We start from the raw sequence: 14,948 nt of genomic DNA, 5'->3' as shown, positions 1-14,948 counted from the left end.
AGTCCAGGAATTTATCCATTTCTTCCAGGTTTGCTAGTTTATGTGCATAGAGTTGTTTGTAATATTCTCTGATGATGGTTTGAATTTCTGTGGAATCTGTGGTGATTTCTCCTTTATCATTTTTTATTGCATCTATTTGGTTGTTCTCTCTTTTCTTTTTAATCAATCTAGCTAGTGGTCTGTCTATTTTGTTGATCTTTTCAAAAAACCAGGTCTTGGATTTATTGATTTTTTGGAGGGTTTTTCGTGTCTCGATCTCCTTTAGTTCAGCTCTGATCTTAGTTATTTCTTGTCTTCTGCTTGGTTTTGAGTTTTTTTGATCTTGCTCCTCTAGCTCTTTCAATTTTGACGATAGGGTGTCAATTTTGGATCTCTCCATTCTCCTCATATGGGCACTTATTGCTATATACTTTCCTCTAGAGACTGCTTTAAATGTGTCCCAGAGATTCTGGCATGTTGTGTCTTCGTTCTCGTTGGTTTCAAAGAACTTTATTTCTGCCTTCATTTTGTTGTTTATCCAGTCAACATTCAAGAGCCAGTTGTTCAGTTTCCATGAAGCTGTGCGGTTCTGGGTTGGTTTCTGAATTCTGAGTTCTAACTTGATTGCACTATGGTCTGAGAGGCTGTTTGTTATGATTTCAGTTGTTTTGCATTTGCTGAGCAGTGCTTTACTTCCAATTATGTGGTCAGTTTTAGAGTAGGTGTGATGTGGTGCTGAGAAGAATGTGTATTCTGTGGATTTGGGGTGGAGAGTTCTGTAAATGTCTATCAGGTTTGCTTGCTCCAGGTCTGAGTTCAAGCCCTGGATATCCTTGTTGATTTTCTGTCTGGTTGATCTGTCTAGTATTGACAGTGGAGTGTTAAAGTCTCCCACTATAATTGTGTGGGAGTCTAAGTCTCTTTGTAAGTCATTAAGAACTTGCCTTATGTATCTGGGTGCTCCTGTGTTGGGTCCATATATATTTAGGATCATTAGCTCTTCTTGTTGTATTGATCCTTTTACCATTATGTAATGGCCTTCTTTGTCTCTTTTGATCTTTGTTGCTTTAAAGTCTATTTTATCAGAGATGAGAATTGCAACTCCTGCTTTTTTTTGCTCTCCATTTGCTTGGTAAATCTTCCTCCATCCCTTTATTTTGAGCCTTTGTGTATCCTTGCATGTGAGATGGGTTTCCTGGATACAGCACACTGATGGGTTTTGGATTTTTATCCAATTTGCCAGTCTGTGTCTTTTGATTGGTGCATTTAGTCCATTTACATTTAGGGTTAATGTTGTTATGTGTGAATTTGATACTGCCATTTTGATGCTAAGTGGCTGTTTTGCCTGTTAGTTGTTGTAGATTCTTCATTATGTTGATGCTCTTTAGCAATTAGTGTGATTTTGGAATGGCTGGTACTGGTTGTTCCTTTCTATGTGTAGTGCCTCTTTCTGGAGCTCTTGTAAAGCAGGCCTGGTGGTGACAAAATCTCTAAGTACTTGCTTGTTCACAAAGGATTTTATTTTTCCTTCACTTCTGAAGCTCAGTTTGGCTGGATATGAAATTCTCGGTTGAAAGATCTTTTCTTTAAGGATGTTGAATATTGGCCCCCACTCTCTTCTGGCTTGCAGAGTTTCTTCCGAGAGATCTGCTGTGAGTCTGATGGGCTTTCCTTTGTGGGTGACCCGACCTTTCTCTCTGGCTGCCCTTAGTATTTTCTCCTTTATTTCAACCTTGTTGAATCTGACGATTATGTGCCTTGGGGTTGCTCTTCTTGCGGAATATCTTTGTGGTGTTCTCTGTATTTCCTGCAATTGAGTGTTGGCCTGTCTTGCTAGGTGGGGGAAATTTTCCTGGATAATGTCCTGAAGAGTATTTTCCAGCTTGGATTCATTCTCTTTGTCACGTTCTGGTATGTCTATCAAACGTAGGTTAGGTCTCTTCACATAGTCCCACATTTCTTGGAGACTTTGTTCATTCCTTTTTGCGCTTTTTTCTCTGATCTTGGTTTCTCGTTTTATTTCATTGAGTTGATCTTCGACTTCTGAAATTCTTTCTTCTGCTTGGTCAATTCGGCTATTGAAACTTGTGCATGCTTCACGAAGTTCTCGTATTGTGTTTTTCAGCTCCTTTAATTCATTCATATTCCTCTCTAAGTTATCCATTCTTGTTATCATTTCCTCAAATCTTTTTTTAAGGTTCTTAGTTTCTTTGCATTGATTTGAAACATGTTCTTTTAGCTCACAAAAGTTTCTCATTATCCACCTTCTGAAGTCTAATTCCGTCATTTTGTCACAGTCATTCTCCATCCAGCTTTGTTCCCTTGCTGGTGAGGAGTTTTTGTCCTTACTAGGAGGTGAGGTGTTTTGGTTTCGGGTGTTTTCCTCCTTTTTGCGCTGGTTTCTTCCCATCTTTGTGTATTTATCCACCTGTCATCTGTGTAGTTGCTGATTTTTCGATTGGGTCTCGGGATGGACACCCAGATTGTTGATAATGAATTATTTCTGTTACTTGGCTTTCCTTCTACCAGTCTAGCCCCTTCGCTGTACGACTGCAGAGGTCCACTCCAGGCCCTGCTTGTCTGGGGTGCACCTATTGCAGCTGCGGAACAGTAGGGATGCTACCAGTTTCTTTTTCTGCTATCTTTGTCCCAGAATGATGCCTGCCAAATGTCAGTCTTTTGGATATAGAGGGGTCAGGGAGCTGCTTGAGGAGACAGTCTGTACTTTATAGGAGCTGAAGTGCTGAGCTGTGAGCTCTGATGTTCATTCAGGGCTGTTAGGCTGCTATGTTTAATTCTGCTGCAACAGAATTCATAAAAAAAGCCCTTTTTTTCTCTGCTGCTCTTTCTGAAGGGGTTGGGGCTTTATTTTTGAGTGTCCGCCGGGTTGTCCTGCCCAGCTAGGAGGCAGTCTTATCCTGCCGAGGCTCCGCTCTGCTGGTGTGTGGTTTGCCCTGTTTCTGCAGGCTTTGCCCTTCTGCTGCGGGCTCCGTCCTGCAGCCACGGGCTCCGCCCTGTGGCGGAGTCTCTCTGTTGTACCGGGTCGCCTTGGCAATGGCAGGCTGTGTCAGCAATGGGCGTGTACCTCAGTAGGGGCTGATTGCCTCGGTGATGGCAGACGGCCCTCCCACACGGAGCTGTGCTTTAAGGGAACCTCCTAACAGCGAGCCTTTGGAATCGCCGTTTTTTTTGTCGCACTGCGCTACCCCTAACGCTTTGTCCAGGGCTGGCTCACTGTTCAAGTCCCGTTCAGTCTCAAGTTCAGCCCTCTCAGGTCTCAGGTTGCCAGTTCAACAGGGCACCCGGAACAGTGCGCTTTTGTGCGGAACTCTGTGGAGCGCCTCTGCGCTTCGGCGCGGGCCGCAGCCGCACCGGCTGCTGGCTACACCAGTCAAGATCTCTGGCTGGCGTCCCGCGTTTGTTTTATATCTGGGAGTTTCCCCGTTCTGTGGGCAACAAAGGTCCATCTGGAAATGCGTCCCCGACTCACCTTCTCTGCGCATCCAGTGAGAGCCTCAATCCTGGGTTGTTCTCACAGCGCCATCTTGAGTCCTCCCCCCAAAAGAACTGTTTCTGACTGATAGAGCTCATCTACAAATGGAGGAGGGTTAGACATTAATCAAATTATAGCACAAAAAATATATAATTTCTGACTTTGATATTTTAATGTTTTACTTCATTTCAGACGAAAACACACAAGAAGCTCTCAGAAGTTGAAAGGAACTCTGACTCAGTCTGGAGTGCCACCAGGTGGAATGGGGACAGGGAGATGATCAGAGAAAATTTCCTTATGGAAGTGATGCTTGAGTTAAAATTTAATGGATACATAGGAATAAAGAAAATAAATGGGCAGGGTGGGACAGTATTCTAGGGAGACAGAGCAGTGACTATGAATCACTGGGGGCAGGAGCATCACAGATTTCAGTAACTAAAAGTAGGGTTGAGTATAGAGCTGGAAGTGGGACAGAAAGGGACATGAGACAAGGCTGGAGGAGAAGCAGGGGGCGCAATCAAGCAAGATCTTGCTAAGGATTTTAGCCTACCCCAAGACTAATGGGGAGAGCCTTTGAAGAGTTTAGGTGAGAGATTAACAAATGAGATTTGCATTTAAAAATATTATTTCACTACACTATAGGGAATGCACTGGGTCAGAAAGAGAATGAGGAAACCACTTTGAGGCTACTGCAGAAACCCAGGGAGGAGAGACAGACTTGACGGCAGTGGTGGAAATAATCAGAGGTGGACTGATATGAAAAAGCAAAAACACGGTATCTTGAAATACATTGGCTTTGGAGGTAAGCAGATTGAGGTGTCAAAGACACATACTAGAGTTCTTCTGGCTTGTCGAACCGAAAGAATGACGGTGACGTCCCCAGAGACAGGAAACTGCAGGAGGGCCAGGGCTGAATCTATGGCTTTGGAGAGAAGAATTTAGGCGTGTGGATTGGAGGCATGTAGATTCAAGTGGAGTTGTCAAGTGGCAAAATGTATATATGTGTGTCTGGAACTTCAAGCAAAGTACGTGCTTTGAAGTCATCACATATATCCAAAGTAATGGCATTGGATAAGGTTAGTTAGTGAAATAGCATACCAAGAAAGGAGCCAGTGATTAAACTGTGGTGAACTCCAATAATTCACACCCTTGAGATGTGAATTGGCTTTTAAAGGTAATTGAGAAGGGGCTTCCAGAGAGGAGCATAACTAGGAGAATCTGAGGCATTACGGAAATCAAAAAAGACAGTGCTTCTAGAATGAGGGCGTGGTCTGTTTGAATCTTTGAAAGGAGATGTAGTATAGTTTCTTTAAAAGGAGATACAGATTTTTGAAACTCACGTCCATGGAGCCTTTTCTCCTCTGAATATTAGGTCCACATAATCCCGGTGCCACTTAAGCATCTATCTCTCCACATAAATTCAGTTTGGAAATTTATGTAGTAATAAGCAACATTTATCTGAAGAAATTTTTATGTAATATTCCTATTGAACTTTAAAGCAAAATACTTAATCATTTTTACTGTAGTAGATACGAGAATGAATCTTTTATCTGTTATTATCTGTTAATAATACTTTCTTATATAAGATACATGTGACTTGAAGAGGAGATTCAAACTGAGTTGAAAATAAACATTTTATTATTCAAGAAAAAGTGTAGCTGGGTGCCATGGCACATGCCTATAGTTCCAGTGAGTCAGGAGCCTGGGGTATAAGATTGCTTGAACCCAAAAGTTCCAGATCAGCCTGGGCAAAATATAGAGACTGTCTCAAGAAAAGCGTAAATCAAATGAAACACCACATGTTCTCACTTATAAGTGAGAGCTGAACAATAAGAACACATGGACATAAGGAGGGGAACAACACACACTGTTGGGGGGTCCTTTGGGGAGTGGAGGAGGGAGAGCATAAGGATAAATAGCTAATGCATGTGGGGCTTAATGCCTAGGTGATGGGTTGATAGGTGCAGCAAACCACACGTTTACCTCTGCAACAAACCTGCGCATCCTACACACGTGTCTCAGAACTTAAAATAAAATATTTAAAAAATGTAAATCAGAAAACTTCTCTTATCTCTATGATTATTAAAGGAATACAAATAGTGTCTTTCTTATTAAAAAATACATTTGTCCAGTAAATTATTTTAGAGCACAAACAAACCTTAAACCCATCACTGTAAAAATATGTAACAAATATCCCAGATAGATGAAAGACGTCTGTGAGACTGTGTGACATGTTTTCTTTGACTGCCTCTGTTACTGTTTGGAATTTACACCTCGTGGTGGCCACAACATACAAATATGCATATGTATATTTTTCCCCATTACCTTTGCCATGTAAAACTTTTGTCTTCTCTACAGAAATGTGCACAGGGAGATTGATGTTCTCATCTATCTGTCTCGCCATATAGTTTTTACAATGGTTTCTCAGTCGTTAATATATTTCTGTGGAATACGTGTAAATAGACATGAGCAAACTGTCTAAAAGTTATTCCGCTACTCAGTGAACCATGTAATCTGTTGGTTCAGAGACAACAGATAATAGAGTGAGATATTTGCGTTGCCACCCACACACTCTATGTGGCATCTATGCTCCAAAAGTCAATTTGTGTTCTGTTGGGGCATGTCTCATCACACTATATTATCACATTGGGGATAAGAAATTTGGATAATGACTATCTGACTCAGAAAAAAAGAGACTATTTAATGAATTGAGTATCTTTGAGGTGGGAATTTCGAATTAGAATTTGGTTCTAGCCTTGGTTAATTTGATACTCTCTCTGTGTTTCATCACTGTTTTTCTCCCTTTTAACAATGCAAGTTAGAAATAACCTTGTTAATTAACGTCTATTTTTAGGTTGATGGCCTGACACAGCCAAGACAGAGTGGGAACATTCCCAGGCTACCATAGCACAAGCAATTAAACTCCTTTCTAAAGGAAAGGTAGATGTTGGAAATAAAAATGGAAAGTATCCCTTGTAAGTGGACTTAGAGGATCTACCTCTTTTCAATAGTCAGAATTAAGAAAACTGTTAACTAAGAGGCTTAGTTGGTGGGCAGTCCTCTTACTCAACAAAAGTAGCCGAAGACTGAGTGATAGCAAGGCACTTCCCCTTCTCAGAAACTTTCTTTGGCCTGTCTATTATCCCCACAATTAGATCCAATTCCCTCTACACTATGTTTCAGGTTTACACCTGTATCCTTAAGTCTAGCATCCTGTCTTCCCATCAAATTAAACTAGCCTCACTCTTCTGTGTGTATGTGTATATGTATATGTATCAAATTTTAAAAATCTTCTCTTTGGCTTTGATAATGCTGTTTCTCCATCATGTCTACATGTTCCATTCCTGTCTACCTTGAAGGGCCAGCTCATTTCTTTCTTTTTGATGGAGCGCTTGTTGACCTCTTTTGGCTAGAAGTGATTTCATAGCACTTCATCTGCACCTCTCATAAGGCAATTAACACCTTCCTTCTTTATTTTGATTACATATATGCATATTTTATTTCTCTTTCTAGACTGAAATCCCTTAGTTACGGAATTTATGAGTGGTTAGCTAGATCAGTGAAAGGTTGAGATAAGGAAAAATTCTCAAATAGAAGGGAGGGGATTTGTTTAGGTGACAGTAGATTTTTTCTAGAATAACCTGGAATGTGTCCAGTCCTCTCCTGAGAACCACCCCTAGATTTAGTAGACTTAAATAAGTATAGATATAGGCATATGTTCTGCTTATTTTTAAAGTTTTAGTAAACAATTATAGTTTTTTTTTTTTGTATGGGAACAATTACGTATATGAGCTCGATAGATTGGTTGGCTAAGTGGATTGGACTGGAGCAGAACATGTCAGATGGGTGGGAGAAGCCTGGTGGGTAGACTTTGAGGTTGTGGTCTGTGGTTAGAGAGCAGAAGCTGGAATCGCTTTGCAGCACAGCATATGCTTGTCTTTCTCTTTTCTGAATTTCTATTTTAGTTTAGTTATAGCAATATGACACAGTGTAGCACTTATTTGGCTCATGTGTGATAGCTTTTCCTTTCCCATCAGGTTGAAAATTTCTTGAAAGCAAGGACACCTTACCTTCATTGTGTGTGTGCATCAAGACAGGGCTTAGCACTGTTCCTAGGGCATATGTAAACTCAAAAACCAGTTGGTTTATTAATTAATACATTAATTTATTAATTAGTTGATTACTTTCAATTAAATAGATATTTGTTGAGCACCTAGTATGTTCAAGGCATTGTGCTACAGGCCTCAGCAAATACAAAGATGACTAAGTGGTAGATTCTGGCTTTAAGAGTTACTAGAATCCAGTAGGAATCTAGTATCTGTATAATTCAAAGAACAGAATGATGTGGACCATAGGAAAGATACAACAAGGGGTTCAAAGTCTCTCTATCAAATTTGGAAATATGGATTCGGGTTAAATTCCACGCCCTGTGTTTTCTTAAGCCGGTATTGTATATGACACTACATTCCAAAAAGCAGTCGCTAGGTAGAGGTTAAGTGCTGCTAGAGCTCTTTGAATGTGAGTGTGGCCAGAGAACTGGGGTAGACTAAGGATGAGGGTGAAACTGAAGAAAGATAAATGCATTTATTTGTGGCCGAGTGTGGTGGCTCATGCCTGTAATCTAGGACTTTGGGAGGCCAAGGAGGGTGGATCATGAGGTCAGGAGTTCGAGATCAGCCTAGCCAATATGGTGAAATCTCATCTCTACTAAAAAATACAAAAAACTAGCTTGGCATGGTGGCGTGCGCCTGTAGTCCCAGCTGCTCAGGAGGCTGAGGTAGAAGAATTGCTTGAACCTGGGAGGCAGAGGTTGCAGTGAGCTGAGATTGCACTACTGCACTCTAGCCTAGGCAAAAGAACAAGACTCTGTCTCAAAAAAAGAAAGAAAGAAAGAAACATTTATTTGCACATTTTTCCAGTTGTAGTCACTTGTGCATGTATTTGTTTGAACTTTTTAAAAAAGTAACTTCTTTGTGACTGTCAAAGAAATTCAATGTGGAAAATTTGGAAACTAGATAAAAGTTCAACAGGCTGACTACTAAAAATGCACTTTTTCACTTTTTGTACAAGCGTCCACTTTCTCTGTGCCCTGGCCTACAGGCCTTTGCCCCAAATTTGAGAGGAGATAAGAAACTGAGTATGTTTGATTAAAAAGTTAACACAGAAAGTACTGTAAACTATCAAACATATTGAGTCCCTTATGGTGGATCTTGATAAAAGAGTTGTAACGTTGGTTAAAAAAAAAAAAAAAAAGACCCTTTATATCTCGGGGAGAATCCTGAGGGCAGCCAAACAGGTGCTTGGCAATATTGGTGTATTGGTGGCTCACAGAATAGGTGACATTAATGAATGAGTTCAACAAATACTTAATCAACCTTGGAGCCTCCCCATACCCCAAGTTTCTTGAAAGCAGGGACACGACAGTGGTGAGCAAAGCAAGCCGCTTGTGTTGAAGGAGAAAGGTGCGTATGCTATAGTAATGAAGAGATAATAATGAAGTAAAACAACTAAGAAATAGCTAATGAAGAACTGTGATGACTGCTAGTAAAAAGGAAGAACAGTATGTGTGAGAGAATAGTGGGGTTGGGTTGAGGGGCTGCTTTATAATGGGTGGTCAGAGTAGGCCCCAGTGACTAGGTTGTACTTGCAATTGAGAGCAGAAGGCTAGAAAACAGCCAGCTATTGAAACAGAGGAGGTGGGGTGGGGTGAGGGTAGGGTGGGGAGACAGCCAGTGTTGGGCACAAGGAGCAGCATCTGTGAAGGTCCTGAAGCAGAAAATAGTTGGTGTCTCAAGGAACTGATGTTTTATGCAAAGTTCTTTTTACCACATCGTGTCATAACTGCTCGCTCATTAAACTTTTTCCATGTCCAGTGTTGTCCTGTTGTCCTAGGAAATGTGATGTGATGTGATGTGGGGTGTGTGTGTGTGTGTGTGTGTGTGTGTGTAGGCTGAGAGTGTTATAGATTCCTTGAAAGGGCAGGTGGGTGAGACTTTAATTGAAATGTGAAAAAAAGGAGAAAACATTTCTGAGAATGAAAATAGTAGATAACCTTGAATGAATTATTCCTAATTGGGATTTAATAAGCAACAATCTGAGATTCACAGGATATCACAATTTGATTCATCCCCTTTTAAACTTCACTACTCTTGTCCAAACCCTCACTTTAATTAGATCAGCCCAGTGATTCATAAAGAGCAAATAAATATCCTGTCACTGAGAATCACTTTCAAAGTTCATGATGACTAAAATTTTAGTGGCAGATGTTCCTGACCTCCATGCTTCCCTACCTTATAATCAACCCTTATTTTCCTTCTGTGTTATCTCACTGCAGGTCTTTTACAACATTTTACACTATTTGAGCCTAACGCTAACCAATGGCATTTTCAAATGCTTTGCAGACACAGCTCATTCACTCTCACAGCTCCATGGAGGTAGGGAGGGGCAGGTAGCATTGTCTCTGTGGAATGAATGAGGAAGCAGAAGGGCAGAGAGGTTAAGTGACTTGTATAAGATCACACAAGGGGTCAGTAGCTGTGTGTGAATAGGACTCAGCTTCCAAACCTTCAGTCCAAGGCTCTGTCCACTAAGTCATTTTTCCACTGTAGGCAGCTCTCTGAATGTTAGAGGAAAAAGTGCTATTTCAGCATCCTAAATGGGTAAATAAAAATCTGAGGTGATTTGAGGAAAGGTTCATTTCATTTCAGATAAATGTTGCAGAATAGTTTGTTTATTTATTTATTTATTTAGAGCATCAGATGTCTTCAAGTCCCCAAATTGCAGTACATTAAAGGTGATGTGGGTAGCTAGAAACTTTGGAAGGGTAAAGTTCAGGAAATGGTGGCTAGCATCAGATTGCCGTCAACCTCTGCTCTCATACCCCTACTCCTGTGTCAAGGTAGCAGGTCCTCGTGCTGATTCCATTCAGATGCCTCCCAGTGCTGTCACTTAGAACCCACAGCACCTTCAGCCTTACCCTGGTAGTTTTGCTGCTTCCAGACCAACATCTTTTACAATATGCTAAAACGTTCTGAGAACCACAAACTGTAGAAAATGCCATGACTGAGCCTTGGGCCCTGGACGGACATGTGCTGTTGTTTGCTTTGCTTTAGTATTTGGGTGCAAAAGCCTCATATGCACGCCCCGACAGCTGCCTTTGCCACTGCTTCCTTATATTCCGATACTCAAATCCAGCGGAATTTGTGCTTGCAAAACCTTTTCTAACAATTTAATCTTGGAATCAAGTTTTGAGCACCATTTTCCTTAAAATAATAACATTCCCAGCAAGTTGTAAGAGTCTCCAAAGTAGTTTTGAATGAAAACGGTGTCATTTCAGCCTGAGCTATTATCCTACAATCACGCCACTCTACAGTTGAATTTTTTTTTTAATCTTGACCCTGCATTTTCTTTAAATCTTGACCCTACAGAGGAGTTCTAATGAAATGGTGGATTGGTTTCTGCCCCACCAGAGAGAGACAATTGAATATAAGTTGCATTAAATTCAGAGAAACCAAGACCTATCCTGTGTGGGGTTTCCTAGATAAATCTGCCTCTCGTATATACATTTTTAATGACAATGTGGTTTCAAACTCAGTATTATTCAGTTCCAAATCAAAGCTGACTCATGGAGAAAAATACTGTTTGATTCTATTTAGTCAACATTTCCCTCCCACTTTTGGGGAGTCTGCCCGTGCAGTTGGGGGTGGGGGTGTGTATAATGCGGTCTGAATACATTCTTATAAGTATTAGAAGTATGGAAACACAGAGCCCTCCGTGACCCCCAGAGCCCTCTGTTGATCACTGGTGTTTGTTGTAGGAGGAAGGCAAACATAAGCATAGAAGTGTCATTGAACAGAAACCCCTTCAGAAATGTCTCTGCGCTTTTGTTCTCTGGTTGCATAGCAGTAGGGGGCCCCTCCTCAGAAAGCATACTTATGCAAGTATTAAGAACTGGCTGAGATAAGAAGTAAAGCTTAAGAGACCTTCATCATTAGCTGCTAGTGGTAGAGATTAGTGATCCTACTACAGGATTACAGATGGAAAGAGTGCCAGTGTTGGTTAATTGTTCATTAATGCTTGTAAAATAAGCCAGCTGGAGGAAAACTGACCATTGTCTGCTCTCTCAGAGTGAAACTAAATTGGATCTGCTCATCAATGGCAGTATTGATGTCAGAAAAAAATACACATGTAAACTGCTTCCCTATGACTCCCTCTCAATTTTAAATATTTAATTAAAAATGGTTATCCTAATAAGCAATGATTAAGTTGTCAATGCATCTTTCTGTTTGTGGCTGACCTTTATTTCAACTAAAGGCACCTTCCTTCGCGTGCATTTGCTCTTTTAGATTTGCTCTGAAAAGGGAAATAAAACCAACTTCCTAAAATGGCCTCTAGATACAAATAAGCCTGTATAATTTGTGGTTATCATTTTGAGATATAGCGGACACGCTACTTACAAATCTCAGAGAACTTCAGGCCTTTCTTTCTCTCTGCTTCCCTCCTTATATCCCGTCCTTCCTTTCCCTGAAACATGTCCTGCAGGATTGAGGGTATTTCCCGCCTCCCACACCCAGGCACAAGCCAGGTTAAATGATTTGCCCAAAGTCAGAAAGACAGCCAAGCACATTTGCCTTCTTTTGCCTTATTCTAGACAACATTCATCGTGAGGTCAGAGACTATGAAGTTAACTGTTACCAAATCCAAAAATAAGAAAAATTTAAGCAGGTCTCCCCCAGTCCTTTTACTTGAAGTCAGGTTGGAATTATTTTATTCATTCAGGAAATATGTATGGAGTTCCCACCATGAACAAATAGACACGGTTTCTGCTCTCACTGTGCTTTCAGTCTCGTGGGGAGACAGACAATATCGTACAAGTTAACAATTGACAAGTGTGTTGAAGGGAAAGCAATGGGTGCAGGGAGGAGTTATCAGAGAGGGATGGGATTGAGGTTTAGGGATAAGACATAGGTAAGAGAGAAGTTGAGGGATGAGTGAGAGGTAATAAGGTACATTTGGGGGCAGGGCTTGCAGGCAGAGACTGGACCTTGTGTGAAGACCAGGAAGTAGAAGCAATCTCTGTTGGAGACAGCACAAAGGAGAAGATACTCTCTGAGAATTTGGAAACAGGTTCAGGTCGGCCATCTGCAGAGGGAACCTTCTTGATGAGATGATTTGTAAACAGTGAGGCTAATGAGCCTAGGGGGTTAGTATCTGACAAAAACCCCTCTGGCCCCTGCCTCCCTCTCCTACATCATCTCCTGCCATTCTTTCTTTGCTCATTCTGCTAAAGCCGTTTTGCCTTCCATGTCTCTACCATTCAACTCAGTATTCTTGCCTTTGCCAACTCCTCTGCTCTTGTGCACATTTAATACCTATGCACTCTTCCCTCTGTTCTTTCACTCATTAACTCAACAAATATTTACGGAGGATTTACTAGTTACCAGTTCTAGGTATCCTTATCAGGAAACAAGAGAGTCCAAACCCCTTTTCTCATTGGAGGCCCTGATGGCACCATTTCAGAGGATATTTCCTCCCTGTCACATTGGCCTCTTTTATTATTTTCATAGCAGGTGTCACACCTGGAAGTTGTCATATTTATTTATTACATGTTTGTTGTCTGTTTACTGTAAAAGAAGAGCATTGTGTTGATGAGGGTGGTGCCCCTCAGGTTTGGCACTGTATCTCCAGGAATTAGGACAGCACCTGGCACTCTCAGTACTGAATGACCAACTATACAGGAAAGACCAAAAAAGCAAATTAGATTAAAAATTAGATGGCAGTGGTAGAAAGCGTAGAAAGGGAAGTAATATTTACTGATCACTGACAGTTCTTTAAGAACTGCCAGTCCTTAACTGAATGCCAGGGTAGCATGACATTACCATGTTCTGCAGCCACGCTGCTGTGCTAGCTTTCAAAACTCTACTTTTATTTGTTTGGAGGGACGATATGTTAAAAAGATTCATTGATGTTTGAATTCTTTGTGTTATCTGCTTTATAAAAATGTGTATATAATGGATGATCAAGAGAATATCAAAACCTAAAATTTTCTCTGATTCTCTGGTTAAGTAGTTATCATGCAGAGTTTAAGGCCAGTACCAAAGGGAACGATGCTGTTATCTAATTTTATTTTTTATTTTACTTAATGCTAGAATAAAATATTTAAAGTCTTTCTTTTGTACCTCTGAGTATCTCCTAAGTTGGTTTATCTTAGCTCTGAAAATCCTGCTCCTTTCACAACTACCAGTGGGCAGTTCAACTGAATGTTACGACTCAAATGATTCAAAACATTCATTTTAATAACCTGAACTTTAAAAATATTAATAGCGCAAACAGCACTACAACCTAGAGGAAGAACATGGTAAGAACTGGTACCTCACTTCTGTCTGAATCCCTGTCTGGTTTCTAGTTTGCTGCCTTGCTTCTAACCAGTAACACCTGAATGCATCAGGCTTCTCAAGTCAGAAGTGAGGCAAGCAAAAACCAGGTCATAGCAGAAATGAAAGCTGAAGCCAGAATAGCACAAGACAACAAGAGTACTGTATAGCAAATTAAGCTTCTATATAAGCTTCGTGTAAGTTTCTTGTGTCATAACCAGCACCAACGATTGCCAGGCTGCCATAGAATAACCCACTTCACCTGGTATCCTAACACGGGTCTGGGGCAGAACCTCAATTTGTCACATCCAGTCTATTCTGAAATGGTACAGAAGTAAACACTCATTTGTATTTTCTTCATTTCCCAATTAATTTTTAAAGCAATCATTATGAACATCTGCCTCTAATCTCCTTGATTGTGTATTTTGAAGGCAAATATAAATTCGATTATATTTTATATAATGTTATCTAGAAAACTGCCCTCTTGTGGCACTGATGTTGTAAGATGAAAAGAAGAGATTCTGCAATTCAGATCAAAAGAGGACTGATGGAGAGAAGAAAGAAAGAGAGGGAGAGAGAGAGAGAGAAAGAAGGAGAGAGAGAGACAGAAAAAAGAGAGAGAAAGAAAGAGAGAGAGAAAGAAAAAGAAAGAAAGAAAGAAAAGAAAGAAAGAGAAAGGAAAGAAAGAAAGAAAGAAAGAAGGCACTAAGTGTGGGTCCCAATTAACCATCAGGTCCACCTGGTCTAGTTTGGAGGAAGAGGGTTGGGAGTAATGGGGCTTGGAGGACTTGGGAAGGTGCTGAAAATATAGATTTGGAAGAAAGTTTATTGGCCCTGACCCAGCTCTCATTGCCAGTGATGATGGGGTTGCATAAGAGCCCCACAGGTTGAAAGTGGCACTGTGTATTGTTAGAATCAGTTTTAGCAAGTTATAGGGATGATCTTAACTCCCTACACCTTGCATCTTAAAAACAGTTTTTAAAAAAGCTTTTCCTCACCTCTTTATAGCAGTGACAAGCAAAGTTCAGCTTGTGACCATCTAAATATATCAGATTCCCTATTGCATTATCTAAGTCTTATTTTTATATCTTAATAACACTGGT

The 14,948-nt window shown here is 40.7% G+C and overlaps 1 long non-coding RNA gene across 3 annotated transcripts in view; it reads left to right on the top strand.

Annotated features, from left to right (window-relative positions):
- Nucleotides 1-14,948, top strand: part of LOC118143022 (uncharacterized) — a 234,149-nt gene that overhangs the window by 207,533 nt on the left and 11,668 nt on the right. For all 3 annotated transcript variants that reach the window (XR_013520562.1, XR_013520561.1, XR_013520560.1), the window contains 2 exons: nucleotides 3,665-3,729; nucleotides 4,115-4,274. This is a non-coding gene — a long non-coding RNA (uncharacterized LOC118143022). The remainder of the gene's footprint in view (nucleotides 1-3,664; nucleotides 3,730-4,114; nucleotides 4,275-14,948) is intronic.

Source organism: Callithrix jacchus, chromosome 7 (genome assembly GCF_049354715.1).
Source record: "Callithrix jacchus isolate 240 chromosome 7, calJac240_pri, whole genome shotgun sequence".
NCBI classification, from domain to species: Eukaryota; Metazoa; Chordata; class Mammalia; order Primates; family Cebidae; genus Callithrix; species Callithrix jacchus.
The sequence above is the reverse complement of the archived record's forward strand: the minus strand, read 5'-3'. Positions and strand labels throughout refer to the sequence as shown.